This window comes from Tupaia chinensis, unplaced genomic scaffold, assembly GCF_000334495.1.
Source record: "Tupaia chinensis unplaced genomic scaffold, TupChi_1.0 Scaffold000359_1, whole genome shotgun sequence".
In the NCBI taxonomy this organism is placed as follows: Eukaryota; Metazoa; Chordata; class Mammalia; order Scandentia; family Tupaiidae; genus Tupaia; species Tupaia belangeri.
Window position 1 is genome coordinate 472,126 of NW_006159855.1, and position 15,412 is coordinate 487,537.

Consider the following 15,412-nt stretch of genomic DNA (forward strand, 5'->3'; position numbering starts at 1 on the left):
TTTTTGCTATAGGCCACGTGCGCTCACCAGAAAGAGAGAGAGACAGAGAGATGGGAAGCGAGAAATCACCCCCCAGGGGGGATGGCCACGCCGCAATCCCTTCTCCTCCATTCTCCTCTCGGGATCTTGGGCACACAGGCACATGCGCCCGGCATGAGTTTAAGCCACCGGGTCCGAGACTCAGACTGCGGTCGGCTATGTGGGAGTCCAGTGACATAGCCATTACACTAACTGCTGGTCCCAACTTTATACACAAATTAAATCAAAGTGAATTATAGGCCTGAACAAGGAAGTTAATCCAATCAACCAATCTTCAACTGAAAAGAATTAATCCTCTACAAGAAAATGTAGGTTAATATCTTCAAGATGTTATGAAGAGCAAGCACATCTTAAATAGGAAACAGAAGACATTAACCTCCAAGGAAAAAAGAAAGGAAGAAATAAAGGGAGAAAGAGACTTTGTTGAAGTCCTTTATCAAAAGACAATAAGAAAATGAATATATAAGCCAAAGACTTAGAGGTGTTTGTAATACATACATTGCACAAAATAGTCCTACTCAAAATGTTTATTTTTAAAACTCCATGAGTCAATAACAAAAATAACTCAATTAAAAAAGAAGCAAATGATTTGAACATGAACTTAATAAAAGACATCCAGATGACTACTAAGCCTGTTTAAAAAAAACAAAAACAAACAAACAAACAAAAATCATTACTTTTCACAGGAATATAAAGTGAAAGCATAACAAGACATTACTACATACCCACCAGAAAGTCTGACATTAGAAAGACTGACAATACCGAGGCCAGCAGGTGGTATGGTCGTTAAGGCACTGCGCACTCCCACATGGCCAACCATGGTTTGAGTCCCAGACCTGGTGGCTTGCTTTCTCACTTTCCCCCTCTCTCTGGTCAAATTAAAATAAATGAATGAATAAAAATTTTTAAAAAATGTATATATCTAAAAGAAAGACTGACAATACCAAATGTTGAGGAGGATGTGAAGCAACTGAAACTCTCATCAATGGCTAGTGGGAAGGTAAATTGGTTTAGCCACCTTGGAAAAATATTCAGTAGAATCGACTAAAGGTAAATGACACTCTATGACCTCCTACTCTTGCCTCTAGGTATATAACCAACAGTAAGAAGTAGGAATATGCTCCAAAAAGATATATACAAGAATATTTATAGAAGCCTTACTCATAATACCCATGCTGTAATCCACATAAAATAAAAACGCCATCTTCTAAGAAAACTGCAGTCATAGGGTCAAGAGGAAACAGAATCCCAGAAAGGGTCAGGAGCTGTGTGCTTTAGTTCAGGAGGGAGTCTGATACAAGCAGGATGAAAGCAGGCAGTCCCTGGAAGGCCACCACTGCTCTGATGGGCCTGGAGGTGAAAGTAGGGGGATCCTGATCTGACCTAGGGAAGCAAGTCATGGCAGGCTATATTTGAGCATAAAAGCAACTGGCACTAAACAAGCTCTGAAATGACCCTCTTGTGGGCATACAGAGTACATGTGCCCTGTTGGAAAGGACAGAGAGACACAAGTCTCCACCAGAGCAACAGGGAGAGTGGTGTCTTTGAGGGAAATGTCTCCCTTTTTGGGGTCTTGAGTCCCACCATTCATCAGACTCTTGAACTCTGCGTTTCCAATGCCCAGGCACCAACCCCAGTGGAGCTTCCAGAGAACTGGACCTTCAAGCTGGTCTCCTGCTCACCCATTGCTCAACTATTCTCCTCCCAAAGGAGTATTCGATAGAGATTCTAGAAGCCCCATGGAGAGAGAGCCTGGTGTCTACCCACGTGGGTGCCATGTTGTACCACACGCCCGAATGACATCTTTTCTGAGAGCAGAAATCACCTCACCTGAACACAGAATGGAAGGGATGTCCGACAAGGAGCTGAACAAGTATAGACACCGTGGTTTTAGGGCCCACCAAGAAGGACACACCTGAGGTTGGTTCTAAGGCGTGACCCGGGTCTCCCACAGGAGCTCTCTGGGTAACCCTCCCACCTCGACACACCCAACTGAATTTAACTCTACTCCTGGCAACAGGAGAACTAAATACATCTGTTGCTTTTTCGAAGCAACTCTAGAAAATATTGTTAGGAAAAAATAGAAATGAATAGAATTTGTTCCTGTTTTACAAATAACTAGTCCACAGGAAGCCACAAGACTATTTAAAAAGCCCCACGTTGAAAGTCCAGGAAAGATGTGAGCTAGGGTTCCAGAAAAGCAGCTGCCGGCAAAATGAACCTGTCTGGGTCAGCGGATGGAACGAGCCGTTACTGAAGAGAACATGTCTTTCCAACCCTGGGAAGTCCAAGCAAGCACCGTAACTCAGGAGTCCCTGCAGAGAGGCCATTAGTGCCCCTAGCCCAGCCAGGCAGCAATGCCTGACCCCAGAACTGCTGCTGGGCAGGGCCACCCAGCACACCTGTGCCACTGCCTCTCCTGCCCAGTCCCCTGCATGTCCCTTCTATCTCCATTCTGAAACGGAAGCCCCCCTTGCAGAAGCACTGAATTCTCTCATCCAAATGCCTTTTCTGGGGGATGAGAGGGGGTTTTGCCTTAGAGCACATGTGCTCATTAGAGAGAGAGACACAGAGACAGAGAGAGGTAAGTGAGAAATCACTCACCCCCCCAGGGGGGTATGGCCATGCTGCAATCCTTTCCCTTCCGTTCTCCTCCTGGGATCTTGGGCATGCACACACACAGACCTGGCATGATTTTGAAGCCACCAGGTCCAGGACTCAAACTGTGGTTGGCCATGTTGGAGTCCAGTGACATAACTGCTACGCCACCTACTGGCACCCCTATGCCTTTTTTTTTTTTTAATGGCTCATCTTACTAGGGTTTATAGTTCAAAGCCACAGTTCCAGAAACTTATGTGCGACATCCCAAACCAACCAGCTGTAGTAGCTACTTGACTCAATGCCCCCCCCCCCCCCCCGTGGAGCCCCCAGCGGGGTGGGGTGGGGGATGATGAAGCCTAACTGGGGAGCCCAAGTTGACAATTACAGGGGCACATGTTAAATGCTCGATTTCAGGGCAGACAGAGGTTTGGGGAGTACCGGGGAAGGTTTATAGAAACTGTGTAGCTGGGGGCTGGCGTAATGGCTTTGTTGCTAGACTCCCAATGTAGTTGACCATGGTTCAAGTCCCAGACCCAGTGGCTTAAACTCACGCCAGGCGTGTGTGCGTGCGTGCCCAAGATCCCGAGAGGAGAATGGAGGAGAAGGGATTGAGGCGTGACCATCCTCCCTGGGGGGTAGGGAGGGAGGGAGGGAGGGAGGGGAAGGGGAAGGAAAGAAGAAAGAAAGAAGAAAGAAAGGAAGAAACTTAGCTGAGCCATGTCTTGAATGAGCAGAAGAGAAGGAAATTCTAGATGGAAGAACTCCTGGGAGCAAAGGCAGAGATGCGAGAGCTTAGCCACAATCCCAAGGAGACTTACGCCATGCTCTTCTTGGAAATTTACCCTAAAGACACCTAAGAGGAGTCTTCGCCAAGCTCAAGGAGAGCTAGCCAGTAGTGCAGTGGGTAAGCCCTATGCACTGGGAATGGGATTCCACATGATCATGGTTCAAATCTCAGCCCCGGCAGCTTAAGAAACAAGCTAGGCTGGGTCCAGCAGGTGTCACGGGGGTTAAAGGTGCTGGACTGCCATATGACCAACCATGATTTGAGTCCCAGGTGAGGCAACTTGCTTTCTCACTTTCCTTCTGTCTCTTTCTTTCTCTCTCTCTCTCTCTCTGGTGAGCATGCCTGCCCTAAAGCAAATTCAAAATTAATAATAAAATAAAATAAATAATTATTTAAGAAAGAAACATGTTGAGTATATGCATGTGTGTGTGTGTGTGCCCATGCCCCAAATCTTCACGTTGCAAGGAGTCCTTTCTCTTTTTGTCTCTGTCTCTCTTTCTCTCATGTGTACATGTGCCCTGTAGTAGTAATTTTTAAAAAATACTTAATTTTTGAAAGTTCATGGGAAAGGGGCTGGCAGGTGGCATGGTGGTTAAGGAGCTGGATTCCCATTTGGTTAAAGTGTGGTTCAAGTCCTGGACTTGGCAGCTTACTTTCTTACTTTCTCTGTCTCCCTGGTCAAAACTAAAAAATAATTATAAAAATAAAATTAATGAAAAAAGTTCATAGGAAATGCCATTATGAAAAAAATATGCAAGGATTTCAAGTTGTTTTTTTTTTTTACCAAAGTAAACTCATACTGTAATTCTATTTTTCCATAAACTTTTTGAAGCTTCTCCCCTCATACACAGGTAGTGAATGAATAACTGAGAATATGATTTTCATGCTGCTGAGACTCATCTCCCCATCGTGGTGATAAAAGCGTTCCTACAGCAAAAGGGGCTCAGGAAAGAGTAATTGCACCAAGAGCAGAGAGGGACTGATGGTGGAAACTGATTTAAATGCGCCTCTTACTCATTCTTTTTTGTTTTGGAGAAGTTTTTGCTATAGGGCGCATGCGCTAGCCAGAGAGACAGAGAGACAGAGGGCAAGAAATCACCCTCCAGGGAGGATGGCCATGCCACAATCTCTTCTCCTCCATTCTCTTCTCGAGATCTTGGGCACGCACACAAACATGCCCAGCACGAGTTTAAGTCACTGGGTCCAGGACTTGAACCCCGGTTGCCTACATGGGAGTCCAGTAACATAGCCATTATACCAATGGCTGGTCCCTTTTAAAAAATATTTATTTATTTATTGCTCATTCTCAAGAGGTAAACAAGACAGGAAGTGCTCGGAGTGTGATGTCATGAAGAATATGGAAAAAGTACAGCTCTCTGGAATGACAGAAGCAAGAAGTACCCCTGAGAAGCTTAGAAAAGGGTGCTTTGGGGTCCAGCCTAGGGGGCACAGTCTGCAGCATGCTGGGCCTCAGTGCTGGAAGCCACATGGCCGTCCACAGGTTAGGATTCCCGGGTCTGCTGGCAGACTGCGGACGTGTGTATGGGCATCCATGATCCTGGGAAGCTGGACGGCTGGGGACAGGCAACCCCGGCATGATGAAATCTTATCAGAGATGCTTGATCTCTGTCTCTCTCTTTCTCTCTCCTGTGCATGCTCTCTACCATTTACATTAAAAAATAAAAAAGAAAGAAAGATGCTTTGGGGGAAGTAACGGGAAACAGCACTTTACCCAGGAAGCTGCAGCCATCTGGAATTAATCCACCCTAGAGACGGTAGGCAGGCAAATGAAAATGAGCTCAAGGAGGGTTGTGATAATTTCAGGGGCAGGAGAGCCCTGGTGATTATTAAGGGAAGTTGGGATATTTGGGACGCATGCCTAACCATTTGAGGTTGGAGTCTTGTAGAGCAGCAAGCTTTCCCACCCAGCCTTGCAGACAGGACAGACCAAGGGTGGCCGGACTGACCACTCATCCAGCCAGGCCTGGCACCGCCAAGCTTTCTGCATCACTGAGGCCCATCATTTTTGAGCCCAGGCGCCCCTAGCTCTGATAATGATGGGGAGGCCAGACCCAGAGTGGGGAGCTATGGAGCCTACGAATCCACTCTGGTGTCCTGACCATACCATCCCTCCCACCCTCCGCTCAGATGTGCCAACCATTCCAGGGCCTGAGAAGGGCTGTGGGGGCCCTCATCCAGAGGCTTTGAGAGCAGCGATAGCCAAGGGTACTTTCTTTAGATAGTTCTTTTAAAAAAAAATTCTTTTTTTTAAAATTAATTAACTTTATTTTGACCAGAGAGGGACAGAGAGAGAGAGAGGGAGGGAAAATGAGAAAGCAAGCTGCCAGGTCTGGGACTCAAATTGTGCCAGCCACGTGGAAGTTCAGCACCGTTAACCACCACGCCACCTGCTGGCCACTCTGTAAATAGTACTTATCTCATTTCTACACAGATGTCACTTACCGGCAGGGGCAAGATAGGTTTCTATGCTCGGTGTTAGAAGTAGAGACATGGAGACAGTTTTTAAAATATGAGCTGTAGATGCTAGAAATAGTAAGGATAGGGGTCAGACAGGGGTGGGAAGTAAAGGGAGGGAGGGGAGCAGGGAAAGGAAAAAAATACATTTAATTGTCAAAAAAATGAAAAGCTATTTGCTGATGATAATGTGTATAGTAATGTCTTGCCTGATATGCTTGGTATTTGTGCTGGAAAAAGCAATGTTATAAAGCTATATGTGAATAAAGGTAAATTAAAATTAAAATAAAAAGAATATTTATTTTCTTATTTTTTTGAGAGGTTTTTGCTATAGGGCGCGTGCACTCACTAGGAAAACAGAGAGAGACAGAGAGACAGGAAGCGAGAAATCACCCCCCAGGGGGGATGGCCACACCGCAATCCCTTCTCCTCCATTCTCCTCTTGGGATCTTGGGCACACATGCACACATGCCCGGCGTGAGTTTAAGCCACCGGGTCCGGGACTCGAACTATGGTCGACTACATGGGAGTCCAGCGACATAGCCATTACACTAACTGCTGGTCCCAAAATAAAAAGAATATGAAGTAAAACACCAAAAAAAAAAATCATGAGGAAGAGGAAGTTACAAAGGCTAGAGAACAAAGAAATGGTAACCACAGTATTAACACAAATCGTACCGATCATGGCGGTGGGGGGTCATAGCTAGGACTGAGCCGGGGAGTAAAGACCGCAAAGGCAGATGGGGAGGTGATGACAGCGGAGGAGGTGATGGTGGACATGGTGGTGGAATGGCGGTGCTGTAGTGGTGGAGGCGAGGAAAGCGATGAACTCGCAGGTGCCAGTGATGGTAGCAGAGGAAGTACCAGGAAAGGCAGTGGCCATGGGTGGTGGAAGCGAGGGCAAGAGTGGAAGTGGTGAGCCATGAGGATAGAGGTGGGGTGGAAGATGGAACCAGCGAGAGTCCAGCTGCAGAGGATGGGGACGGTGGGGTGGGAATGATGGTGGGAGCAAAGGTAAAGAAAGTGGCAGTGAAGACAGGGATGACTTCCGGCTCTGAAGGCGGTGGTGGAGGTGATGATGGAGGCAGTGGCTGCAGCAGAGAGGGTGAATGAAGAAGGAAGTCAATTGTGAGCAAGGACGGTCAGAGAGGGGTTTCTGGAACATGCCAGTCTTGGATCAGAATTTATAGACGTGTGTGTGGAATTTAGGGGCTAGCGTAGGACATTCTGAGTCAGGAAATAATGGCAATTTGTGGGCAACAGAATACTAAGTCTGTTGTATGTGTGGGCAGTGAGAAGAGCACGCTGGCTGGAGGGAAGGATTAACTCTGGGCTGATGTGGGAGATGAAGTGGAGCCAGGAGAGCGAGCCCCCAATGGGGCACGATCATGTCACAACCTCTCCTCCATTTCCATCCTGTTGGGATTTTGGACACACACGCCTGGCGTCTTTTTGAAGATAGCAGGGCCAGGATTTGAACCATGGTTGGCCATGTGGGATCCAGTACCCATAACCACTAGGCTACAGGCCAACCCATCTTTTAGTATCTTTAATGTCCCTTTTTCCTTCCTTTTTGAACAAGAGGGGCCATGTTTGCCCTTTACACTGGGGTTCTGGGTACACACACAAGTGCCTGCATGATTTTTAGTGTGGGACTAGGATTCGAACTGTAGTCAGCCATATGGGATCCTGCCCCCATGCACAGCTCTCAGCCACTGTGCTAGGGGGCCAGCCCTCATGGGGTTGTAATGGGCATTCCTTTCATTCTGGGGAGCCTGAACACAGTTTTATATGTTTAAGAGACATGTTTTATATTTTATTTTTATCTTTTTCACTATAAGCTGTCAGTTCGTGTCTTTTACCCATTTTCCTCTTGGACATTTGCTTTATTTTGTTGTTTTTTGAGAGAGATTTTTTGCTATAGGGTGTACGTGCTCGATGGAGAGACAGAGAGACAGAAGGCAAGAAGTTACCCCCTGAGGGGATGACCACGCCACAGTCTCTGCTCCTCTGCTCTCCTCTCGGGATTTTGGGCACGCACGCACACGCGCCTGGCGTGAGTTTCAGGCCTCTGGGTCTGGGACTTGAACCATGGTCAGACATATGGGAGTCCAGAGATGTAACCATTACACCATCAGTATTTGTCTTTTTTCTCCAAGAGCTGTTTCTATATTAACCCTTTTTTTAAAAAAAGAACTATTTAATTCCAATTATTTTTTAATTTTTATTTATCCATTCATTTTTTTAAATTTGACCAGAGAAAGACACAGAGGGAGAGAAAGAGAGAGAGACAGAGAGAGAGAAAGGGAAAGTGAGGAAGTAAGCCTCCAGCTCCAGGACTCCAACCATGGTCGGCCATGTGGGAGTGTCCAGCAACTTAACCACCATGCCACCTGCTGGTCCCTCGATATTAACCCTTTAGCTGGGATACAGATAGCTAATACTCTCCTGCAGGGTGTCACTTGTTTTCGATTTTGCTTAAGGGTTTACTCTGTGAGGAAGGAGGAGGGCAAGAGGGAAAAGCTGGAGCTTCCTCAGCTGTGTCCTCAGCATCTCAGGCCACCTCTCGTCCTTCTCTGGCTGAGAAAACCACTTGAACCAGATGCGTGCACCTCCAGGAGCTCTGAGGTAGAGAGCCACAGAGACCATGTGAGCATGGAGGTGGCTGTCACACCCCGTCCTCTCCCTGGAGCTCAGAGATCCAGCAGCCAAGGCAGGCAGCCCTCAGGGAGAGGCGAGGGGTCCATCCCTCCACAGGCCGGGTTTGTGCAGAAGCTGTGAAATTCCTTCTGAGCACACCAGGACGTGGCGTTGGACTGGGCGGGCAGGGCATTCCAGACCCACCCAGGAGGTGGCATGAGGGAGGCCAGTCATGAGAGGGCAGGGGCAGGAGCCTGAGTCAGTCCTCCTCGGCACGACCCTGGCTGACACCCCAGGCTGCGAGGCCTTCCTGCACTTTGAAAAAGAGCAAAACACGAAAGACCCCAATTCTACAGTGAGGGGGCAGGTCAGCAACTTTGATGAAATCGTGGTGTGTGCAAATCACAGAAAGTAATATCGTAACTCAGAATAGCAAGCACGCTGCATAGGAGGGGGCTGCAAAAAGTTCGGGGAAAATGGAATTACAGTACAAGTTTATTTTGGTGGAAACACGTGAAATCCAGGAATAGTTCTTTTTTTATTATACACATTTTTCATGAGATTTTTTTTAGGATCCCTCGTCTGGGGCTGGCACGCACATAGTTCACAGTTTGTACTAGATGGAATTGCCATTTTTGTGGGACAAAAAATGGTAGAATCAAAGCAATTTACACAGCCTCATCTTTTTTTTTTTTTTTTTTTTTTGAGAAAATTTTGCTTTTTAGGGCATGTGTGCTTGCTGGAAAGACAGAGAGACAGAGACAGAAAGCGAGCAATCCCCTCCCAAGGGAGATGACCATGCTGCAATCCCTTCTCCTCCACTCTCCCCTCAGGATTTTGGGCATGCACGCACACGCGCCCAGTGTATTTTAAGCCACCAGGTCCAGGACTCAAACTGCAGTCGGCCACATGAGAGTCTAGCACTTTAATCACAACTGCTACCTGCTGGGCCCCACATGGCTTCATCTTTATTAACTTCTTTATTTTTACTTGCTATAGGCTGTGTGCATTTGCTTGAGAGAGAGAGAGAGAGAGAGAAAGAAACAGAGAAACTAAGATAGCACCCCCCAGGGGAACGGCCATGCCTAAACTCTTCTCCATTTCTTCCTCCTTTTGGACACATGTGCACTTGGCCTGTGTTTGAAGCCACCGGGTCTGGGATTCCACTCAAGCTGTGGCCGTGTGGGATCCAGCTACCTTCCCCATCACACTACGGCTGGCCCTGGCTCCATCGGAAATGTACCGGGAATGTTCTAGGTGTTTCTCAGGGCATCATCTCACGTCACTTTTCACGACCACCGTACAAGGTAGACAGGAACCTGGGGAAATCAAGGCTGGGGGTGAGCTCCCCCCCCACACCTGCCTGTGCCCTTTCACCTGTCTAAGCTATTTCTCCTTAGACCAGTGTTTGCTCAGCACCTGAAATTAACAAGTAGCAGAAAATAAGCACCTCTGGATGAACAGCTTCTTTCAGAGAAGGGGGGGTTAGTGTCTACTGAGGAGCTACCGTGCTTAATGCTTGATTTAAATTGCCCTTTTTGAGTCTTGTTTATGGATAGCATGTCCATGTCCCCCAGAATTCCTATGTAGAAATCCTCACTCTTAGTGCGGTGGTATTAGGAGGCGGGGCCCTTGGGAGGGAATCATGAATGGAACCGGTGCCCATGCCCTTATGGAAAAAGATGGGCCGTGTGAGGGCAGAGAGAGAAGACAGCCATCTGCAGACCAGGAAGAGCCCTTACCAGGCACGGAATCGGCCAGCGTCCCGATCTCGGGCTAGGGCGCGCAGACTCCAGAGCCCCACACCAGAGCTCTGAGAAATAACTCTCACAGCAGCCTGAGCGGACTGGAGACTACCTCAGAACACTGCCCAACTGTTGCCGACAGCTCTGCTTCAGAGATGAGGGAGCCCGGGGCCAGCAGGTGGCATGATGATGAAGGTACTGGATTCCCACATGGCCAAAAGCAGTTTGAATCCCAGACCAGGTGGCTTGAAAATCATGACAAATAGGGACCAGCAGTTGGCATAATGGCTATGTCGCTGGACTCCCATGTAGTCGACCATGGTTCGAGTCCTAGACCCAGTGGCTTAAACTCACGCCAGGCACGTGTACATGCGTGCCCAAGATCCCAAGAGGAGAATGGAGGAGAAGGGATTGCGGTATGGCCATCCCCCCTCGGGGTGATTTCTTGCTTTCTGTCTCTCTCTGTCTTTCTAGCGAGTGCATGTGCCCTATAGCAAAAAAAAAAAAAATCATGACAAGTAAATAGATAAATAAATAAATAAATGTTTAGCAATGAGGGATGAAAACCCAAGTCCACCTACAGGCTTCCCCTCTGGAGGCCAAGCACGGTCCAGAGAAGCCTCCACAGCTCACAGATCCTCTTTGGGAACTGTTTTCAGAGCCAGGAAAACCATTCTCATCAATTATGAGGTTGTACTTTATCTACCAAGTGTTTGCCTCCTCCCCTCCTTCCCTGAGGTGGCACAGACTCAGGTGTCAGATCCCGGGGTCTGAAGCCACTGTCCTGCTGTGCGGTCTTGGCCAAGTTACTTAAGCTCTCTGTGCCTCAGCTTCTTCATACACGGAAAGTGGACGGGGGTGGGAGGGTCACTATCGTTGCTCCCTTGAAGGGCTGTGATGATAAAACCGACATACTGGGTTGTCGGCAAAGTCATTACACATTTTTATATAGGAATAATACTTCTCTCTGTAATAAACAATCACAATGAATAATTACAATAATGACTTTTCTGAAGACTCACTCCATGAGAAGCATTTAGGATGTAGCCTAGTACATAAAGCAAGCTCATGGGCCAGCAGGTGGCATGGATGTTGAGGGGTCTGCATCCCACATAGCCGATAGCATAGTTCAAGTCCCAGACCCAGTGGCTTGAAAAACACACAGGGTGCACGTGCATGCATGGCCAAAACGCCAAGAGGAGAATGGTGGAGAAGGGACTACAGCGTGGCCATCTCCCTTGGAGTGGGGGGTGCTTTCTCACTTTCCCTCCCTCTCTCTGTGTTTCTCACTAAGAAGCCCATGCACCCTATAGAAAAAAATTTAAAAAGGGGGTGGGGGTGGTAGAAAGAATGCTGCGTGGTAAACACTGGCAACTGCTACCCTCTCCAGGAAAGCCTTGGCTGCTTCTCAGGCCCTGTGCATGGGGTCAGCCCCTTCCTCTCCGCTCCCCCTGCTTCTCAGGTCAGGCACTACCTCCGGGGCATTCCACTGCCTGCCTGGCACATCACACTGGAGTCCTATTCTTGGACTCTCTAGGGCTGGGGTCATTCCCCACGCAGGTGGCTCCGGGGTCTCTTGGAGGGAATCGCAGCCAGTCCCCGCTGGCCTGGCTGACCTGCAGGTCGTCCCTAGCAGCCCATGAGCCCAAGCAGGATTTGCTCATCCTCCAACAGTAAAAACAGTTTCTGGTTGATAGTAGGCAAAGAATGAATGAGCTCCAAATGACGAATAGCTATTTTTAATTTTAACATATCAACCATCTCCGCTGAGAAAATTTTAGATCCTGTGGAGCAGAGGCTGGGGGAGGGGGATGGTTCCTCAAATAGCCGGGGGCCTCCTGGAAGCTGTGAGTATCCAGCCTCCCTAGGGAGCACGCTCATTTGCATAGATAAATTCTGATCCTGGTTTTTCACATCAGTGCTTCTTTGTGTCTCCCACAGTGCTGTGCACACAGTAGGAGCTCAATAAATAGGTATTTATTTGTCGAAGCCCTCCAGAGTCCCTGCATCCACAAACAGAAACCAGAACCTGTCTCCTCCCTTGTGAGCCAGGCCTTGGTCCATCTGGACAGACAGATGGCCATTCACCGGCCTGTCCCTCTGGGAATACTGTCCTGGCTCCAAGCAGGGCTGCTGAAAGCGGGGTATTCTCTCATGGAGCAAGGCCTCCGGTACTTTACGATGAGGATTTTTTTTTTTAACTGCCTCACTTGACCTTTGGGTCTCCCAGGCAGTGCAAAGTCCAGGAACAAATGGCCTTCTCTCAACCCATGGCCAACTCCGTCCTCTTAGGCTTCTCAGGACTTTGGAAGAGCCTAAAAGATAGCAATATTCCCTTCCTTCTGGCCAAGGGGAGCGCTAGTGTTCACGTGAAGTTGCAGAAGGGCCCTTTCTGTGGGCCGTCACCCTCCCCCGTCCCGCCTTCCATCGAGGTGAGGAGTTATTAGGATCAAGGGCCAGCAGGTGGTGTAGAGGTTACGGTACTGGATCCCACATGGCCAACTGTGCAGTTCAAATCCCAGACCCAGTGGCTTGAAAAATCAAGCCGGGCACATTTGCATATGTGCCCAAAATCCCGAGAGGAGGATGGAGGAGAAGGTATTGTGGCATGGCCATCCCCTCTGTGGGGTGCTTTCTCACTTTCTCTCTCTATCTGTCAAGCACATGCACCCTACAAAAAAACTAAAATAATAATAATTTTTTAAAAATAGGACAGGGTCAATTGCCTTAATCTCTCTCTCTCTCTCTCTTTTTTTTTTAGTTAGTTTATTTTGTCTTTCATGAGCAAGAAAGTGAGAGACAGCGTCCTAACAAGCTCTTGATGGCGCACCTCAACCAGACCGGGGTACTTAGGAACACCTCCCGATATGAACCTGGAACTCTCCGTGTGGTCAGGCTCGCAGAGAGTCACCCAGCCCACATCCTTTATCTGAAAGTGACATAAAAGCAGTGACTGGCCGGGGTCAAGATTCCGGAGAGCCCAGGCAAGCACAGACACCCCTTCTCCTGGACCGTGGTTCCCACTCTGCTGCCTGGGGTGTTGGGAAAGACGGGTACTGGACGACTGGTCGCTGGCCCAGATCCTTGTGGCCCGTCGAGCCAGCTGAGGATGGCTAATGGAAGCAGGGGCACGGCAGAGCAGAGGACAGGGTAGGGAGTGAAACCCTGTGTGCAGGGAGTGGGGAGGGTCGACTGGGTCACCGATTTGCATAGAAAAATACATCGTGACTTTCCCGAGGACCCAGTCATAGGACACACGGGGGTGGCCTGAGAGATCCAGACCAACCAGTCCCATCTTGGTTCGGCACCTCCTTCCACACGTCCTGTCACTCAACAGAGACGACACAGGACATCAAGCCATGACGCCGCCCAGGACCTATGGCGTAATCGAGCGTTTAGACGCTGGGGACAGAGGCTTCGTTTGAATTCCTGTGTACTGGGTGATCTTGGGCCCGTAGGAAACTATGCTGAGCAGCCGCGTCCCCGTCTGTACCAAGGCAAGTGACAACATCAACACGGCCTTCCTTGGGGACGCGGAATAAGAAAGCTTTGGCACCCACCATGCGTAAGTGCCCAGCAAATACGGCGGCCATGACTGTGGAGGGCAAAGCCAGGGATGACGGGCAGCAAGAAGGCATCCTGCTTGACTGCAGGGAAACATCGTGTGACGTGGGACCGAAAAGAGGAGGGCTGTGGAGAGCTGTGGGCAGTTTACGTGTCATTCCGTGGACACGGGGAGCCGTGGAACGTGTGTGAGCTGGGGAGAAATGTACAAGAGGCGGTGCCAGGGAGCACGCGGAGAATGCGGAGTTTAGAGCAGAGATCAACCCGAGATCCTGTCACCCGTATCCGTGGATCCAGATTGGTCCAACCCCCCAGGCCTTCATCTCCGGCTCCCCCGCCCCCAACCTGCTCAGCACACAGCATCCACCTGGCTTTTGAGGAGACAGCTGTCCTTCCTGCCGCAGATGTGAACGTGGAACCTTGCTCGCATTTGCTGAGAAGAAATAACAGGACTCCACGAGAAATAGCAGGTCTGCCCTGGCTTCTGACCCGCCCCGGGCTGGATAGAGTGCTGGTCGAGCGGAGGGCCTACATTCACACATTCCCTGTCACTTCCCTGGGACTCCCAGTTTTTTCCTCTGCACAGCTCTGCTCTCTGCAGTCAGAGGTTCCTTAGCGAGTAAGTACACAGGTCTGGCCGTGTCCGCACCCGTGATGTTTAATCTGGAAGGAGATTTAAATTTCATCTGTACGTAGTTGTTTTTATTTGTTGTTATTGTTTTCTTTTTTTCTTTCTTTCTTTTCTTTTTCTTTTTTTGAAGAGGTTTTTGCTATAGGGCGCATGCACTTGCCAGAGAGACAGAGAGATAAAAAGTGAGAAATCACCCCCTGGGGGGATGGCCACACCAAAATCCCTTCTCCTCCATTCTCCTCTTGGGATCTTGGGCACACACACACACGCCCGGCGTGAGTTTAAGCCATCAGGTCTGGGACTCGAACTACGGTTGACTACATGGGAACATAGCCATTACGCTAACTGCTGGCCTTTTATTTATTTATTTATTTATTTTTTTTTTTTTGAGAGAGATTTTTTTATATCAGGTGCGTATGTTCACCAGAGAGAGACAGAAAGCAAGGAATCACCCCCTAGGGGATGGTCACACCACAATCCCTTCTCCTCTATTCTCCTCTTGGGATTTTGGCCGTGCACGTACACGCATCCAACATGCGTTTGAAGCCACCAGGTCCGGGATTTGAACTGCAGGCGGCTATGTGGGAGTCCAGCAGCGTAACCATTATGCCATGTGCTGGTCCCAGTCTGTAGGTAGTTTTATGTTTAACCCAGATGTCAGGAAAGCTGAGGCCAGTGGGGAGGGATTTACTGAAAGCAATCCATCAACAGGGAAGGGAATGGGCTTCGAGTCAGGCCGCAGTGACCGTGGCGGGAAAGACTGGGGCTGCCTGTTCTCCGATGAATTCCCGGCTTGGAACAGCGCTTGGCACACAGCAGGCGCTCAATAAACGACACTAAGTGGAGAACTGAGCGGGAGGGAGGTTTCGCCAGCCACCACACGGGACGGGAAAGGAATGCTGCCGGGCTAGAGGCTGCCAGCTCAGGGGA